We start from the raw sequence: 21,189 nt of genomic DNA, 5'->3' as shown, positions 1-21,189 counted from the left end.
ACGGGTTTTGACCCGTGGCAATTATTTTTGCTAATAATCTTCTAAATAGCATTGTTATGGGGTGGATACCACCACAGTGTTTGTGAGTAATCAGGTTTGCCTCTCATTGGCAAGTATTTTTTTTAAAAAAATATTCAGAAAGGTTTTAAAATCATTTAAATAATTCTATTGGATGAATGTAGATTTTATACGAGGTGAGAGGGCAAAAACCATTGCGTCGAATGTGGAAAATTTGTTAAAAGAATTGAATCATAATTCACAAATCATATTTTTTTATTCTATATTTTCCATAATATATTTGGCCTTTTATCTAAAAAATTTTTAAAATCTTAGAAGAATGAATACGTATAATCTATTCCTCACATTTGACTATTCTGATTCATCCATCGTCAAATAAGATTTATTATTTTCCATAAGGAGAAAATTCTGAATCCGTCATTCTTGACGGTTTATCAGCTAGTATTTTATATATAAATGTAACTCGATAGAATATCATTACCAATTTTATATAATGTTTTAATTTGTAGGATGATTCACACTATTGGTAGTGAAATTCAAATTATGGAAATAAGTTCCCCTGAATCAAATCCCAATCTTAAAATTTTAGATGGAATTTTTTAAAATAAAAGTTAAAAAAGACAATGTACAGGCTGAATGTAAAACCTGTATAAACAAAAAATGATAAAGGGTTCAACATAAATTTTGTTAAACATATTAAGATATATTATTTAGACATAGGTTATCTTAAAAATTCAAGTTTACCTTTTTTAAAAGCTGCCTAAGATGGTATGGAAGAAAATATTTTCCCATGATATAAATATAATGAGGCTTTTTTGGCATCAATATCACATCCATATTTTAAGAACTTAAGGATTGAGTCGGATGATAAAAAAAATATTTTCAAAATTAGAACCAACTGAAAATGATGATTATTTTTCTTTTGTTAAACAAATTTTGCTGAGTTTACAAATAACATAGAACGGGAGGTTTTAAATTATAATAAAGTCTAAATACATTATAAATGCTTAATTATTATCCTTCCATTAAGAAATTTTTTTTAAAATCTACTACTGCAATGCCTTCGTCAACTTTAATTGAAAGGTTATTTAGTTTTGGCACAATATTAAATACGCCGAAAAGGCAATATTTTTAATTTTTAAAAGGAAACTATGAAAGGTCTAAATAAATTATTTGAAAAATTTGATTATCCTATAAAAGAATAAATCTATTTTAAATATTCTTTTCCAGATTAATATCTAACCCCATTTAGTCTCCTTTTCCTATCAATGCTAAGAATGGGTTAATATTAAAATACCTGATTATTATTAACTCATCATTAAATATTATTCTTATTATATGCGTATGCTACATTCTTCACAAATAGATAATAAAAACTAGGGATGTACCTACATCACTTTTTTGGAGGCCGATCCGATCCGATTCCCGATATCATATTTAATTTTGTATTTTGTAAAGATACCAATGGTTTTAATTTTTAATATACTTTTTATTAGTATAATATCTTAACTATACCATAACTTATGTCATTTAAATATATTTTAATAATCAGTTATATTTTATATTCAATTTAATTGAATTCTAAAAGTATATAAAATATTTTTATTGTTAAATCACTTTTATATAACATTAATTAGTAATAAACAAATATATTATGGAATTTGAAATAAATATTTAAAATAATATTTAACATTAATATATCGAAGATTTCTTTTTACAAATACCAAAATTTCAAATTTATGTCAGCCTGCGGCGATGGTAACTGTAGATTCTGAAGAGATTATCGCATACTTTTATAAACAGAACAAAAAAAATAACAATATGGTAGAATGTTTATTAATTAATTATTATTATTAAAAAAATATACATAAAAATGGATTTCGATTTTATTTATAAAATAAATGATTTTAAATATAACTTTTTTTAAAAATTTTATAACATTTTATTTTTGTTAAAGACGCCATTTTATATGGGATCGGATCGAAAAATTTATAATATTGGCCGATAAACTATATTTTAAATTGCGTAAAATATCGGCCCGATCCGATATAAAATATCGGTGCATCTTAATAAAAACTGTATTTTATTAACTATTTTTATTTACTTGGTAATGATAATTTTAAAGTATTTTATATTTAAGGTACTTTAATTTAGCAAAAGATACAATTATATTTTATCTTGTGTCTATTTGATATTTTGAAAAAGATCAGTATCTGTATTTAAGATTATATATAATTATAAAGAATCTGTATTTATATCTAAATTCATTTACCTGAGGTCCTGCCCCAACTCTAAATGACATGATATGAAATTTGAAAATTAGTTCAGAGTTGCAAATTTAAATTAAAAAGTATAATATAATTTTTTAAAAACCCTGACGGCCGGGAAAATAAGCAGAAGCCCCGTAAATAAGAGATATGAGGGGCGAAGCCCCACACAAAAATTTCTTAGTTGAGCCCCCCCCCCCACTGGGATTTGAATGACATATGAAATTTGATTAGTTCAGAGTTTGCAAATTTAAATTAAAAAGTATAATATAATTTTTAAAAACCTTAAGGCCAGGAAAAATTAGCCGAAGACCCGGAAATAGGAGATATAAGGGGCGAAGCCCCACATAGAAATTTCTTAATTGAGCCCCCTGGGATTGTAAATATATTATATTGATTTTTCTATATTATATAGAAATATACTAAATATTTATGCTTCTATTTTATCTTATTAATAAAATTTGTTTGTCTTTTATCCGAAGTTAAAATTTACAAAATAAATTTAATAATCTATCTTTCTTGAATTATGGAAAAATAAAATTTTCGACTCAAATCGATTAATCATTTTATTATTTATATGAATAATGAATTATTCGACTTAAACGAATACGAATAATATCATCTTCCAACCATTTGTTAACACTTGTACAATCAGCATTAATTATAATATTGAATATATTCCAAATGAGAGTTCGATGAGAGTATTAAAAACAATTCGTATTTTTGTAGGTATAGCAAAAAAAAAATCAATTTAATTTATTTTAAAAAAGTAATGTTTTAATATATATTATATATAAATATATTATATTTATTCAAATTAGTTTAATTAGTTTAATTAATAGTATTTAACTTATTCAGGTTTGAACAGAAAGTGCCCCAACCCACCCCATCTCTCTTATATATTTAAATAAATGTTTGGCTCATTTGAAAATATGATGCAAACTTAATTTATATTATATACCAGGCCAATGATTACGAATTGGAGATAAAAAAAAGAGTTAATTATGATATTTAAACATAATTTATAAATAAAATAAATGTGAGTTTTGCCAATCATTAAAATTGAAATTTGAATTTTTGTTTTACTTCGAAACCTCTTTTAAATACATCATTGTATGTACTATGATTTCAAGGCTATTTTTTTATTATCAAAATAGCCCTCGATGTTGTTGTTTTAGGGCTATTTTGGTTAATGAGTTTAATTAGGGCGTGGCCTCTTTTTGAAATGAATAGCTTATAACCATGTTGGGTATAAATATATTGTTTTCAGCTAAATGCAAGCATTTATGAGATTTTCGTTTCTCTGCAATCCCTAATGGATCATAATTACCAGTTTTGAAATGCTGTTAATAAAGTTGGTCAATAAAAATCAATCATCCCGTTTTTTTGAAAAAAATCAGTAATTTATTACTTATTAGATAAAAAATACTTGATTTATTTTCTAATTAATTGTTTCAATTTTTGACATAATTAATTGTTAATTATATAATTCCAATTTCAAAGTAGTGAGAACATATTTAATATTCTAAAAAAATTAATTTGTTTAATAAATTCAAGACTATGAACTCTCCTAAAAAAGGCTTCTGGTCCAGTAAAATATCTGAACCAGGTTGGGGTTCAGGGTTTGGTGCCCAGAAAAATAAAGACTTATAAAATTTAGAAAAAATAATAGAAACATCAGTTTGAAAATCTAATTTACTATATTTAGCATTTACCATAAAAATAATTTTATTATTTTAATTATAATAATACAATAGAATTCAAAAAATAATATTCTATTTGTATTTGTAAATTTTACAAGATAATTAACATGATTTCCAAAATCTGTTAAAATTAAAAGATCGATAATTTATGCCTAACTTTAACAGTACATTGCAACTCATATAAAGAAAATACTCTACAGAAGATGTTGATAGTTTTACATAGAATTAAATGGTCTTGCTAACCCATTCATTTTTTTATTATTTCATCTGAAAACATACATTTATTAAACGGGTATCAGCTTGGAATTTTACCATGGATAAGAAATTGTTTGAAGATATAAAATTAGCCATGTTCTATTGTTCGATTTGATTGTTTGTTAAATAAAATATATTTGGGGGGGGGGGGGGGGTTATAATCATGTTGATTTTCAGGATAGTGGGTTATAAAAACAACCATATAATAATAAAATAATAAACTAATTTGATTTATAATAATCTTTTTTCTAATTTTGTCAAATACCAAAAATTTTAAAAATGAATTAGATTGCTTATTTGATTTGTTTCATAAACAATTGATTTATCCTCAGAAAAAGGGTTAATTAAACTATATTTATCATAATATAATTTAAAAACTCTCTAAAGGGAGGAGAGGGAGTTTTATAAATGTTATTTGGGACATAATAAACAATTGCCAAATAACTAATAATGAAGATTATTTTAAATTAAGGTCATTGAATTTAAATTTGGCTAATGCATCAGGACTTCCAAATGTCAAAAAATAAAATTAAAATTTTGATTAACAGTTTTATTTGAGGGTATTCATCAGGGATTCGAACCGAACCCTGAGAAGTGAACCCGGGTTTTTAGAAAAATACTCTGAACCCGAACCTAACCTCAACCCCCTTTATAAAATTTTCAAAACCCCGAACCGAACCCAAGAATTTTATTTGAACCCGGGTTCAACCGGGTTCAGTGTTTTATTTAAAATCATATATTAATATATGTAAATACAAATATTATATTTTCAAATTTCCAATTAAATGAAGTGTTAATAAATTTTAAACAACTTAATTCATTTATGCCATTTTTAAATTTATTCTCGATTCCTATTGGAGTGTTAAAAAATTTTAAACAATTGAATTAATTTACGCCATTTATTTTTAAATTTTTATCTTATTATTCTTAAAGATTATTAATTAGAAGAAAATGGTTAACAAATCAAAATAAAATTTATTATATTGTTAATTTAAAAAATTCTAAACATCTAACTTAAAAATTGTTAAATGTAGGGCAGTTTTTGTGAACTTATTAAAATGATTTTAAAATTTATATATGCTAATCATTTATTTTTGGTTCAGATTAATTTTTACAAGATATTAATGAAGTGCATATTATAAATGAAATTAAATTTATAAATATCTCTTTTTTAATTCTGAAATCATTGCTATTTAAAAAAATTGTTCTCTTTTTATAGATTTTAAAGATTATGTCATATTTGATAAGCATTTTAAATACAATAGAAAAAAAAATCAATATGTTCATATTGCAAAGTAAAAATGTCTGGTAATCACTTGTCAAATTTAGAAAGATACCTGGAAAAAAATCACAACAATGAATATTTAAATTATTTAAATGAAAAAACCAAATATCAGGAATTGTTATTGGCAAAAAACCTCAAATTAATATAGAAACCTTTTTTCCAAAAAAGTATATAAGTATAAATATATCATCTAATGATTTGATGAGTTCTATACTAGAACTTGTTACTGTAAATGGCCGGCCTTTATCAATTATTGAAGATTCGGGATTTCAAAGAATTATAAATCCACTCTGGGCTCAATTTAGTTATAAACAAAGAAAATTTATCCAGAACTATTAATAAAACAGCCCAATCAATTAGAGACAAAATATCGAGAGAGGTAGAAAGAAAATTAATAAGTTTAAAAGTTGATGCAGTTCAACGACTAGATAGGTCAATTCTTGGTGTAAATATTCAATTTATATCAAAGTCCATTATAAATTTGAGGACTCTTGGAATTGTAGAGCTGAAAGAGAGATGTACAGGAGAATATATAAAAGATAATATATTAAAAACTTTACTAAAATTTAAAATTAATATTGAACAAATATACACAATTACTTCTGATAATGGTTGTATTTTTTTAAGAGCTATAAAGCTCCTGCAACCTTAAACTGATTATGATATAAGGAGTGAATCAGCAGATGAGGAAAATATGGATGTAAATGTATATAAATATGATATTGATGATATACAGAATACTTTTTTATCAACTATTATATCCTATCCGATTTATAGTGTACGGTGTGCAGCTCACACACTTCAGCTGGCACTTCAAGATGCTATAAAATTATCACCTATTGTGGAAACCATTGCAAAAGCTAGGAGCCTAAATTTAAAATTAAGACATCTCACTTACCAAAAGTTATTAAAAAATATGAAACTCCCTAAGCCTGTGTTAGATTGCCACAGATGGCATTCAACCCATGATATGTTAGAAAGGCTGATTTTACTAAAACTTAATATCGAAGTTTTTTTTCAGAGAAATCTGATTATTTATTGACTGAAGATTGGAAAGAGATAATAACGATTGTTGAAATTTTAAAATCGCTAAAAATCGCTAAAAATCGCAACCAAACAATTCCAATCTGAACAGTTAACACTGACAGATTTTTATGCAGCATGGTTAAGATGCTGCATCGAACTGGAAAAAAATCCAAACCATTTTGCTCAATTACTATATTCTTGTCTTAAGAACAGAGAAGAAAGGTTTATAAAGAACGAAATTCTCTTAGCTGCCATATACCTGGACCCAAGATACAAGGTTAATTAAAAGCTTAGTAAATTAATTATTTTCGATTTATATTAAAATTGTTATTTTATGGAATATTTAAATATAAACAATATAAATCCTTAAATATTACAGGTATTACTTAGTGATGATGATAAGATTTGTGCGAAAAGGCATCTTGTCATGGAGACGAATTAAAAGCTTAACAACACCGATTTTATCTGATGATATTAGTTCCGATGAAGTTATTGAACAAGAAGATGATTTAGAGAAATTGATACAACTTAAAGAAAGGCAGGAGAAAATACTTAAAAGAGGGCCAACGATTGCTGAGAAAAGTATTGGAACAATAATTACTGGATTTAGCGATTATAAAAGATTAGATAAGAAGGAAAATATTTTGCATTTTTGGGAGTCTGCTAAGCTGGAACACCCTGAATTATATATTTTATCTAAAATCTTATTTGGTGTTCCTGCAATCCAAGTTAATTTATCATATTTTCACATATAAATACATTTAACATAGGTTAGCGTTGAAAGATCTTTTTCACATTTGAAATTCATTCTTTCACCACATAGATCGAGGATGAGTGAACAACTCTTGGAAGATATTATGCTAATACGTCTAAATAAAATTTTTAAAATTGATACATGACTATATGCTTTGTATTTTTAACTATATTTGCCTATAAATAAAATAAAAAATTTATTTTTTATATCAAATTTATGTCTAGTTTTTTATTATGATTTAAATATAGAATTTTTTTTATCAACTCAAATTCTTGAACCCGAACCGAACCCGAACCAAACCCGGGTTCAAAAATATTTCCCTGAACCGAACCCGAACCCACCTTTTTTTATACCCCGAACCGAACCCGGGCAAAAATTTTGTCGGGTTCGCATCCCTGGTATTCATAATAGTATTCGTTTTCGGAAATGAATGATTTTCTTTTCGACTCACGGATATGAACTAGTTAAAAAAAATTAAACAGTTTGTACACAATCATATTTTTGATTGACAGTCTACTTTTCATTGACAAATATCAAATTAGCTCATGACTTATCAATATATATTTTTCAATAATTTCCTGAAGAATTATGATGTATAATATTTTTCAATCTAATCGTGATTTAAATCAAAAAATCGAAAAAAATCACAAATTTTACAAACCCTACTGATTCATAAATCTTAATAATTTTAAAATGGCATTAAAAAATTGTTAATTAATTACACTTCTTTACAAGCAAATCTTCTGTATTCTATTTTTTTTTCAATTTGATTTTATTATCAACTTATATCAATTGATGTAATATTTAAAAATGATTAATATGAAGTATAAATATATTTATATATAAATAACCTAATTGCCCCAAATTTATATTAACATTTATTCCATACCTAAATTAAATATTTCGTGTTAGTAAAAATCACGGATCTGCAAGTCCGACCCTAAACTGGGTTCGGGTACATAGGCGAGTCATATTTTTTAATTTATATTTGAACTGGGCCTGGCCCCCGAAATTTTTAATTCGTCATTAGTATCTATAAAATTAAAAAATAAATAAGATATATTTAAAAATTATCATAGAACAAAGTATCATCACATTTATTCTAGGGCTGTGCCGATATTAAATATCGGATCGGTATCGATATTTAGCGTTTTCCAAAAATATTGGATCGGGCCGATACCAGTAAAAAACCGATCCGATCTTTTTAATTTTCTTTTTTTTGTTATTTTATTTTATGTTATGTATATTTATTAAATTTTATTTCTTTTTTAAAATAGATTTATAGTATTTTAAAAGTTTTTTTTATAAAAATAGAAAGGACACCCAAAGTTTTATTTATTTTAAATCTTTTTAAATAACGCCAATTTTTTTATTTATACTTTAAAAGAATTTTTTTAAATATGGTATTTGAATTATGGAAATATTTTACAAAAGACAAAGATAATTTTGCAAAATGCGTTATCTACGGAATCATCTGAGTCTGCTTTCAGTACGGCAGGAGATAGATAGTCCATATCGTTGAAGCTTATTCCCAGAAAATCTAGAGGCTCTCATATTTATTAAAAAAATCTAATATATTATAATTTTATATATTAAATATAACAATTTTATAATTCCAACATAAAATGGACATATAATATATTTTTTTATTATAGTCTTAATTGTAGAAATAAAAAAATTAAATTATTCATAATTCGATTTTTTGCATAAAAAATATTGATTTCTTAATTACATTTGGTTCAAACGGGGGGTGATTAAAAATCAGTAAAAATATCGAATCGGTATCGGATCGGGTTTGAAGCAATATCGGAAAATATCGGATCGGATCGGTGAAAAATATATGGATCGGCACAGCCCTAATTTATTCATTTTCCATTTTTTCGATTCTTAGAAAATATTTATAGTAAAATATTATCCAAATTAATTATTAAACTAATCATTATTTTATGTGGCATTCAATCAAATTAGGGACAACAAAGATGAACTCAATATTCAAAATATAATATACTTTTTAAAAGAAAAATTTATTTTATATCATTTTATCTCATTTTCTGTCCCAAATTCAGACAATTAAGTGTGGGGAGCAAAATGAGTTATACTTATAAATGACGATATTAAATTACAAGAGGAACAGGAAATTAGTGAATTACCCTTGACCAGTCGAATTGGTGTGGTGATTAAAACTCACTCTTGTTACGTACGACAAAGTGGGGATAAGATAATTTGAAATGGGCGGGCCTAATATAAAACGTGACCCGGTTTTTACAAATCAAGGCCAGGCCGTGCAAATGGTATTTCTGCAGATCTCTGGTATACTCCTTACCCCCCCCCCCATGATCTAAACCAACTCACTTAGAGTGATATTATAGAAATATTTTTTAATTACCTTTTATTTGATATCCAGATCAAATTTTTATTATTTACCTCTCCTTCTCCAGACCAAGTCCAACCCATTAAGACCAAGAGTAAATGCAATTATTTCATTTAAAATGTAATTTATCTTTTATTTGATACCAATATCGATATTTTGGTTTAGTAAAATATTCCTGCCCCCCTAAGGCCTAGACTCGTTTAGGGGAAGAAGCTGACTACCAGATTGACATTTTTTGATTTCAAAACGACAAGACTCCAGGTTAAACATAATACCCTATTATAATTCCTTAACTTAAAATCCTAAATTTAGGTTATCCTTTTAAAATTCTGATCCTGTATAGTTCTGATCCCTTTATATGATAGATAAAATCAACTTAAAATATTGTGAATATTATAGAATAATTTTATTTGAAAGCGTCTAAATTTTGTTTGCCCATATCCGATTCCCTAATAAATCAATTGTCAGAGTATTATAAGAGCTAGAGGTCTGTAAACGGAAAAATTTTCAGGCCCGGCCTGATTAGAATTTTTGCGAGCCCGGCTAAATTTGTACCCAGCCCATTTATAATTTTTAATAAGGTTGCCGGGCTCGACCCGGTTTTTTAAATACAAGGCCTAACTGGAAATATATGTATTTAAACCAAAATAAACAACTATTTCAATATTGGAGATTTGCTAAATTAAAGGCTACACTATGGATTATCACTTTTATCAGATTTTTAAACGGGCAGGGTCATTACATACTTATAATTAGAGCTATTTAAGTTTGTTTTGCATCAAAATGGTTGAAATATGAAATAAAGAATTCCTAGGTACTTCACAAGGAACACCAAATATTTATTAATAATTCCAAATAAAATATAATATTTTTATTATTCAATATTTACGTTTGTAATAGAATAATTTTATACAATAGTTTTGAGTAATTGATGTATGATCTTGATAGGTGTTTTCCTTTCAGTTTATTTAAGATGTGGAATAAATTAGTTTAAATCTCATTAAATTTTAAATCATATATTTTCAACAATTTGATATAAATCTGATATTAAGAGTTAAGACACTATCCTAAGCATGAGGTTTATCAAACTTTTGAAAACATTAATTCTAACTGCTTAGGCTAATATGCAATACCTAAAGTGTATACATTTTCTGAAAATAAAAAGGTTAGGAAGATAAATATTTAAATTTCAACTTTAGTTTTTAATATATATGATTATGTTAGCGGCAATGTGTTATTTTTTCAACTTTAAAATCATTTTTTGAACGCGTTTCTTTAAATTTAAAAATCTGATTTTACTGAGAATGTTTTTCATATAAATTATAAATGACTTAAAAGTTAAGGGTAAAATTATCTATAATTCATAAGATAGGTATCCTAAACAGGGTTGCCATGCCTCCCCCCATCAGTGGGAGTCTCCCACAATTTTTTAGTTTACCCACATACATCTCACTCCCACAAAACTCCCACAATTCGAAATCTCCCACAATCTCCCACAAAAATCTCCCACAAATTTTTTTTTAGCATTTTAATGTTTTTAATATATAAATAATAATTTTGAGAAACAGTATTTGATTATTTTTATATTTTTAAAATAAATTTTAAATATTTATTCGAAAAATATGTCTAGTTCTTTTATTTTATTTTTCCGCTAATTTTAAATTCTCCATCCAATCCAATCCATTCGACATTTTCAAAATTTGAAGTTAGAATAGTATGTATAATTATTATAAATATATTTTAAATTTCTAGATTCTATAATTGCAGTGCTCCACTCAACATTTTCATAGAAGAATAGAACTTTTAGAAGTGGATTACTTTGGTATTTCTGCAGAATAATTTAGTGAGCCTTTATTAAATTATATTCTTCTGATTGCAACTGCATATTAACAGCATATAGTAGATTTCCTATATGTAAAATTCCTAAATATACTTCTGCCATTTATTTTTGAAATTTTTTTTCAAATAGGACAGCTTTTATAATCTATTTATTTTTTAAAGGTTTGTAAAATTTTAAAATTCTACGATGGCGCGTATTAGGAGGAACCTGTCAACCAACATTATGCTGACTCAATTCTGTAAATACACTATGGTTTTTGCCAAATTCACTGAGGAATTATCAGATCAGAAAGCTGCCATGCAATTCATTGGTAATGCCAAATCTGCCATATTTACCATTATATATGGTTAGCTATGTCTTTGGATATTTCATATCTGGAGAAATTTTTTTTAATAGTTTTATTGAAATGACATTAATTTTGTTGAAATAGGGGAGGATCAAGGGAAAGGTTTTGATATCTCCTTATTAGATGCATCTGTTATAATTGCATATGTTTGCACATCTTTCAAATCGTCAAGAATTGACCTTCTGGATTTATATCCTAAAACATTGTTGATAGCCTTGCTCATTTTGTGTTCTACAAAGTATACTTTTCATTTATATTAGTCGTTAAATATTATGGGGAAAGATTCTACCAACATTGAGATGTTGAGTAACTCTCTGAATGTTGTACTGCATGATAGGTATTTACCATTTCCGCAACTGTAGTTGCATCTATATTAATTCTAATTTTTGAAGAATATTTTTGTTTTGCAATAGATGTTGATAGAATGCCCTGTACTGATTTATGCTTTGAAGATTTTTGATACCTCAAAATATCATATTCCCTTCCCCCATTGTATTAACTAAATACTGTAGAACAACTTCCCCGCACTGATTATAAATATTTTTTACATTGTAAATTTAAAATTGTTTGTTTTTTTATAAAATCTTATTTATACATTTATTTTTTTACATTGTAAAATTACAATTTTTTTATAAAATTTTATCTTGTTTACATTCTTTTGTAATTAAAAAAGATCTTTGGTTATTATTTGTAAACAAAATTAATATATTATAATAAATCAATATGTTATTTTAATAATAAAGATAGTACTCTAAGAAATTTTGTGTCGTACAGTAATTACCTATTTTGAAAAATAGTTGCGTATTTTATTTTGGAAAAAGTTGGCTATTTTATTTTAAAGAGTTACCTATTTTATTTTGAAAAAGAGTTGGATATTTTATTTTGAAAAATAGTTGGCTATTTTATTTTGAAAAATAGTTGGCTATTTTATTTTAAAGAGTTACCTATTTTATTTTGAAAAAGAGTTGGAAATTTTATTTTGAAAAATAGTTGGCTATTTTATTTTGAAAAATAGTTGGCTCTTTTATTTTGAAAAATAGTTGGCTATTTTATTTTGGAAAAAGTTAGTTATTTTATTTTAAATAGTTGGCTATTTTATTTTGAAAAATAATTACCTATTTTATTTTAGATTAGATTTTATATTTATAAAAAATAATAAGCGGATAACTAAGTCAATTCTAAATCCCGGGCCTTTGCGGGCCTTCGGCCCGCAAAAAAATTTTTTTTAGCAATTTCTCCCACAATTTTTATATTTCTCCCACAAAATACCTAATTTCTCCCACAATTTGAAAATTTTGACCTGGCAACCCTGATCCTAAACAAACAATGAACACATTTACGGTAAAATAAGGTTTAATAACACATTGCCGGAAAAAACAGATTGACGATAACATATACCATCACTATATTAATTCTAAAAGTTAATCAATTTGTGATTATAATTCAAAAAATTTTACCAAATTATATAGTTTCCGTTAATTGTCAGAATGAAAAAATAATTTTAAAAAATTAAGTAAATTGGGCTTTAAAGGGCCGCCGAATTCTTTTCTGCCCTGGATAGTAAAAAGTCTAAGCTGGCTCATATTTTCAATTTTCTGAAGAAATTTGCAAATATTGCCAGGTATCGCTAAAAAATCTTCAGGGCGTCATTCGCTTGAAAAAATATTTAAACTATCAGAATTGCAGAGGTACCATTTGCAGCCCGGCCCGTATTTAAAAGAATTCTTGTCCAAGCACTGGTTTTATATTTTTAGGCCAGGCATGGAGGGGATTTTTTTAAAAGAATTTTTAGCCCAGATTGTTTTTAAAAAATTGGTCGGAGTATATAAATTTTTTCGCTATTTTACGGATGGTTTTACAGCAAATATCATCCATATATTTTTTCGTAAAAGGAGTGAGTTTGAATCACCACACAAATTCAACTGGTCGATGGTAATTCACTTACTTCTTGTTCCTCTGGTAATTTAATATCGTCATTTAAGTATAACCAATTTTGTGCTCTCTCCCTTACAACATACGAATTGCCTGAATATGGGATAGAGAAAAAGAGATAAAATAATGCTTATCTAGAATAAAAATTTTCACTTAAAAAGTATATGAATATGATATTTTGAATATTGAGTGTTGTTGCTATTAATTTGATTGAGTATCATTTAAAATAATGATTAGTTAAATAATTAATTTGAAAAACATTATACAGGAAATATTTTTGAAGAATACATAAAATGGATAATGATAAATCAATGTGATACCAGCCCAGGTATATTTAAAAAAATTAAAATATGGGCTGGCCCTTGATCCTTTTTCTTTTCATATTGATCTACCTTTTCTTTCATTTAAAGTTATTTTCAAAAGAACATAAATAATTTCAAATATACTCATAAATTATTTTATAGGTTCTAGCATAAGTTAGTTACAAATATGATTTTTAAAAACGGCTAACCAACCCAATATTTTAGCCAAAAAATATTGAAGTATGATTTAAATTTTAATCAATTATTTTCAGATTTTAATACTTTCCAAAAAATATAACTGTTAAAAACAGCTCTTTATATTTTTATAATTGAATTTGCCTGGAAAATATCAGGTTTTTTTTCAAATAAATTAATTAAATTTTTAGAAAAATATCGTTTTAAAATGGACTTTGTTCGAAGGAACGGTATTGACATATTTTTATCCATGTTGTTCGATTTGGATAAAAAAATGTAGTTTACATAATTTGTTCTCCCATAATGGAATTTCTGTCCAGTATATTTAATAACAGATAAAGAAAATATTATTTCAAAAAACCGCATTTTATAAATAAGTAAATAAATATATAATAAATAAACAAGAATTTTAAAAAAAAAGAAATAAGAAAACGTCACGACACATTTTTACCTCCTTAACCCTCATAATTTTATTTTCATTGTTAATTTATCTGGCTTACATTTTTTTTTTGGTTGTTTATTTTTTTAAGTAAATAAAAATATTCATTTTTTTATAAATAAGCTTATTTTTTTATTTATTTTGTAATAATTTTTTTAAAAAAAAGTTTTGTATAAAAAATCAATAAAGCGAGTACAATCAAATTTGAGCTTTTTAAAATCTAAATGAGCAAATATAATTTGAGAATATTTTGTTGTTTACTAGAAATGTTATAATTTTCCTTGTCTATTTTGATAAATATTTCATATCCCTTTATTTAATATTTAAATCTAGAGGCAAAATCTTTACTATATGAAAAATTACGATTAACGAGAAACCGAATCAATCTAATGATTTAAAACTAAATTAACTTAGTTTTACACAAAAAAACAAAAAGCTTCATTACTTTAATTGGTCAAGATGTCTTTTTTGAGAGAACTGATTTCATGATTGATATTTGATAATATATAATTTTATTAGAATATATGCTAAATAAATTGATATATTATATTTTGGAAAACTATGAAAATATATATAAAAATAAATTAATTAAGGCTATATTTTATTTATTTAAATCCTTTTTATTTTTGTTATTGTTTATAGAACCACAATTTTTATAAGAAAATAAAATTTTTGTTTATTTTTTGAATTACGAAATTTAATATATAGAAAAATAAAGGTTGATCATATAATGTAAAATATTTTGCTTGATGATAAAATAAACAAACATTTTTCATAAACATCCTTGTTACCAGTATAAATCATATTTAAAACCTTTCTAATTTGAGCTTTACACCATTTTATTAACATCAAATTGCAACTACCTTATTTGAGTAAATTAAATCCAGGATTTAAAATATATCATAAATTTAACGATGCAACTGCCCATTTTGAGTAAAAATATTTCTATTTAAATGGTCAATGTTATACTCTAATTATCAAATATAAACAATAAATAAAATAATAAAACAAGAAAGAATGTGGATTTAAAATACCATGGTTATGCAATAATAAACAAAAGGTAACTACAGTTTCATTATATTGTAACTGTATATTGTATTATTGTTAGTTTATTAGTCCTTTTTTAAAAAACCTAGATAAATTTATTTATTATTGCGTATTTTTTTATTTATTAAAAGATAATTCATTATTTAAAAATAAATTTGTATATTGGCTTGGAAAATGACTTAATTGGCTACCGTATGGAGGCGGACATTTTATGGAAGTTTTTACACAAAGTATACATATTTTTAAATTATACAAATTTGTGTGGTTTTTTTTTGTTTATATTTTTTTAATATCGATTTCTTAAAAATTTTATTTTGTATTTTTTTCTAAAATCATTTATTCAAAAATAAATAAGTATAAATCGCGGATTATTTTAGTTCCTTTTTTGATATTATAATTTTTCCATCTGTTAATAAAAATCTTTTTAAGAACTCTAAATAACTGGGTAGAGTACGGGACGAGGGTACTCATGAAATTTAGTGCACCGATTAACTCTTGATCACTGATAAGGTAGTTGACCCAAAATATAAATACACGCAGCGTTCGTTATATGTCAATGTGGATCTATCAGGGGTCCAGTTACATTTGAGTTATAAGGATTGGTAAGGAGGACCTAAAATATAAATGTACTAACCGTTCGTCACATGTCAATTTTGATCTAATCTTAATTTTAGAATGTTGAACAAAATTATGGCCAAATTTAATTCAACTTACACATTTTAAAAGACTAAAAAATAGTTATATTAATAATTAAAGTTTGCGTAAAATAAGGGAGTCTATATTCACAAACAATCACCTTATTTTGAAGTTTTTTTATCGATTATGTGTGCAAATAATCATAATTATGATGAAAGCCTCTAGGATTCATTATGTTTTCTTTTTAATCAACCAATCCGATGTCTTAGAATTGGTGCAAACCCATTATCCACCTCCAAATATCAGCAGTATGGTAGAAAATGAGATTATTACAATGAAAGGGGAGATATCTTTTGCCAGATCTTTTAAAACAAATCTAATTATTATTGTTTTCTTTTTGTCAAACTTAAATATTTAATTATGTTACACAAATGCTTTATTTCTTCTTTTTTTTCGCCGGGGTGGCCTAATGGGTTAGATGTATGCTTTGAAACAGAAGGACGCTGGTTCAATCCTGGTAAGGAGCATAAAAATTTTCAAGTTTTTCTTCGATGAGTGATGAGTAAAGACATATGGTAAGATAAATTTCGGAGCTTAGAGATGACAGCCCGGTCACCGACAGGCCTGGTCAGCCGGGTGTTAAGGATATCTGTCCAATAAACAATGAAGGAAACAAATGGAAATATGAATATGAAAGCTAGGGCGTTTCCTCCAAGCGATGCGCAAGGTGTAGACCTCCACCCTGTGAAAAGTAAAGTAAAGGTCAAAGCAAAGAAGACAAGATTAGCAAGTTTGAATATTGGGACGCTTAAAGGTAAGACGAGAGAGTTGGCATCAATGTTGAACAAGTGAAAAATTGATATAGCGTGCATACAAGAGACGAAATAAAAAAGTCAGAAGACTTTAATGATTGGAGATGGGTATAAATTGTACTATAATGGAATTGTTAGCAATAGGAACGGTGTCGGCATCATCCTCAGTCAAGATCTAACCTCCTCAATAGTAGAAGTCAACAGGATCTCTGATAGACTAATGAAGATAAAACTCTGCATTGGTCAATTAATACTACACATCCTTTCAGTATATGCTCCTCAAACGGGTTGCAAGGAAGAAGAGAAAGATGACTTAAGAGCTATCCTTGATGAAGCTGTAATGGAAATCCCTGAGGATGACCTAGTCATAATTGGTGGTGACTTAAATGCGCATGTGGGGAAAGCAAGAGATAGCTACAAAAGGCATCATGGTGGTTTTGGATATGGAGAAAGAAATGATGAAGGAGAGCACGTACTGAAATTTGCGCAAGCCTTCAACCTTGCCTTAACCAACACCTACTATAGGAAAAAAGACAGTTATTTAATAACATACAAAAGTGGTACAAGGAAAACACATATAGATTAAATGCTAATCTCTCGCAGAAAATTAAAAGATGTAATAGACTTCAAAGTCATCCCAGGAGAAGATATCGCCGCGCAACACAAGCTACTAGTCATGGATTTACACATCTCAAATAAATCCAAAATAAGATAAAATTGGAACCATGAATCAAATGGGGCAAATTAAAAACAATGACAGATGCCTTTACAATCAAGGCAAACATTGAAATAATAGATTCTTCACAAGTCATTGAAAAAATGTGGACAGACCTTTCATCCAGAATAATAGACACTGCCAAATCGACACTAGGCTTGACAAATGGAGGCAACAAATCATACAAAGAACTATGGTGGTGGAATGAAGAGGTACAAACCACTATAAAGGAGAAAAAACGCTTTATAAAATATGGTACAAATCCAAAAACTCAAATGACAAGACAAATTACAACATATCCAAGAGAATAGCTACAAAGGCGGTGGCTAGGGCCAAATCTATGGCATACGATGACATGTATGAAGAACTACATGCCAAAGAAGGGCAAAATAATATATACAGATTAGCCAAACAGCTAGAAAAGAACTCTAGGGATATAAACGGAGCTCCGAAAGTAATTAAAAATAAAGATGGGAAATTGATAATAAAGGAAAAAGAAATAATGAATTTCAGGAGCTCAATTTTAATCTCCACATACTACATCTAGACGAGCACTCCCCATGTCAAAACCTTGTACAACCTATAACATAATAAGAAATAATCACATGCCTCAAGCATATGAAAAACAACAAAGCTAGGGGTCCACGATATTCCAATAGAAAGCCTTAAAGCACTAGGAGATGGTGGAATACATCTCCTCACAAATCTATACAATAAAATACTTGGAAATGAAGAGATTTCCCAAAAATAGAGGCAGAGCTATCTAGTTCCTATCTTCAAAAATAAAGGGGATCCACACAATTGTCAAAATTACAGGGGCATAAAACTAATGTCACACTGTCTAAAACTATAAGAAAAAATAATAGAAAAAAGATTAAGAGATATAATCGAAATAGGAGAGACTCAGTTTGGATTTATGCCTGGAAGTTCAACAACTGATGCTATCCACGCAATTAGGCAAATGAATGAAAAATACAAGAAAAAGAACAAAAAGCTACACATTGTCTTTCTCGATCTAGAAAAGGCCTTCGATAGAATCCCAAGAAAACTTATCTGGTGGGCGCTACGCCACAAAAAGATTCCCGAAAAATATATAAGAATAATACAGGATATGTATATGGGCCATACAACAATGGTCCGTAGCACAACAGGTACTTCGGCAGGCTTCAATATAGCCGAAGAAGTTCATCAAGGTTCGGCTCTAAGCCCACTTCTCTTCATTACAGTAATAGATGTATTAGCACAGTCTACACCTCAAACAGTCCCGTGGAATATGATATTTGCAGATGATATTGTGATACTTGCCGAATCCAAGGATGAAATAAAAGAAAGATTAGTGAGTTGGATAAATATCCTAGAAAAGCATGGAGTAAAAGTAAATAGAGAAAAGACGGAGTATATGGTGATAGGAGGAGATGAAACAGATAGTTTTGTTATAAATGAATGGCAGACATCGGCAATTGAAAGCTGCAAATATTTGAGCTCCACTAAACAGGGCCCGGACCTAGCCTCCAGGTTTCTGATTTAAATCATCAATATTATAAATTTCTACATAAAATATAATAATTATTATGGCAATAAACAAAGACGGGTTTGTTTACTCCAGGCCCTGAAAAGATATAAAATTTCTGGTAGCCATCAATTTACTAATCAAAAGATTAAAATTGCTGGCATATGTTTTCTAAAAATTATAAGTATTTACTTGCTTATCAATACATATTATTGAAAAATTGTCAACATCTTCTGAGAGAGATAGTAGTGATTACATGATTAATAATATATTTCCCAAAAGGTTAATTATCATCACGTGATGTGAGAATAAAATAATCCTTAACAGAACACTTTTTAGAGTTTGAGTTATGGAGACTGTGAGCACTGTTTTGGTTAATTAAATAAATTCTTGGCATATTTTTTGGGCTCCCGGTAGGCCATCAAAGAAATCTATTTAGATACTCTCTCAACGTTATCCAAATAATCAATTATGATCTTTTTTGTTTTTTTTCTCAGTTCCTGGTAAGGAGACCTTTAATTTTAAGGCTTCACAATAGCCTAGATAGTTTATCAAGGGTCGGCTCTCAGCCCACTTATCTTCATAACAGTAATAAATGTATTAGCACAATCTATACCACAAACTGTCCCGTGGAATATGATATTTGCAGATGATATTGTGATACTTGCCGAATCCAAGGATGAAATGAAAGAAAGATTAGTGAGTTGATTAAATATCCTAGAAAATCACAGACTAAAGAGAAAAGAAGGAGTATATGGTGTTAGGAGGAGATGAAACAGAGAACATTCATATAAATGAATGGCGTATTTCGGCAATTAAAAGCTGAAAATATTTGGGCTCCACTATACAAACAAACGGTACAATAGAGGAAGTAAACAAGGGTGGTTAAAGTGGAGATCTTTATCTGGAGTGCTCTTTGGCAAAAGAATCCCACACTAATTGAAGGGAAAATTTACAGTTCCATAGTACAACCAACTATTCAATATAGTTCAGAAACATGGCCAACTAGAGAATCAGACAAGAGAAGTCTGCAAACTATGGAGATGAGAATGCTGAGGATGATTGCTGGACAAGAATACTAGGAAGTTTAAAGGTAGTGAATATTAAGACGATAATGGTGAAAAGACTTAGGTGGCATGGGCACACAATGAGATGGCCTATGAACTACATAGGAAATAAGGTTGAGAGTTTGGAAGTGATGGGCAAACTTAAAAGTCAATAGGGCCATAAAGTTAGAGCCAATATAAAGAAGTATAAATTAGATAAAAGAGATTGTATGAATAACATAAAGTGGAGAGGGATGTTGAAGGAGCTAACCACCAGAAAAGGTGAAAGCTAAAGAGAAAAAAAAACACAAATGCTTTTTTTTTAAAGAAGCCACACTTAAATGTACAGTTTTAAAAAATAATATCTAGCTCTAATTTTTACAGAATAAAATATAAAATGTTTTGTCATTATATCTCTGGCTTGGAGATATTTTATGTAGAGTAGTTTTTATAAAATAATCCTAAATTAAATCTTCGTCAAAATCTTTTATTTTTCAACGATTGCTTTCTTTTTAAAATTTGTTTTTTTTCTCCCTCTTTATTATATTTGAACCTTTTAAATGATATAAATTGAATAATATAACATATATATTATATAAAGAAATCTGAAAGTAATTACAATATTTAAATAATGTATATATTTGAAGGTGCTTGAGAATATGTATTTTCAAGGTCTGACTAGCCAATAAG

General features: G+C 27.4%; 1 protein-coding gene across 1 annotated transcript in view; it reads right to left on the bottom strand.

Annotated features, from left to right (window-relative positions):
- The window catches only part of LOC135924236 (uncharacterized), a 98,509-nt gene extending 83,205 nt beyond the window's left edge, over positions 1-15,304 (bottom strand). Inside the window, exon 1 of the mRNA XM_065459288.1 lies at positions 15,179-15,304. The gene's annotated coding sequence lies outside the window, so the exon portion shown is untranslated. The remainder of the gene's footprint in view (positions 1-15,178) is intronic.
- Positions 15,305-21,189: the final 5,885 nt, after the last annotated feature.

This window comes from Gordionus sp. m RMFG-2023, chromosome 2 (genome assembly GCF_954871325.1).
Source record: "Gordionus sp. m RMFG-2023 chromosome 2, tfGorSpeb1-WG-v2, whole genome shotgun sequence".
NCBI classification, from domain to species: domain Eukaryota; kingdom Metazoa; phylum Nematomorpha; class Gordioida; order Chordodea; family Parachordodidae; genus Gordionus; species Gordionus sp. m RMFG-2023.
The sequence above is the reverse complement of the archived record's forward strand: the minus strand, read 5'-3'. Positions and strand labels throughout refer to the sequence as shown.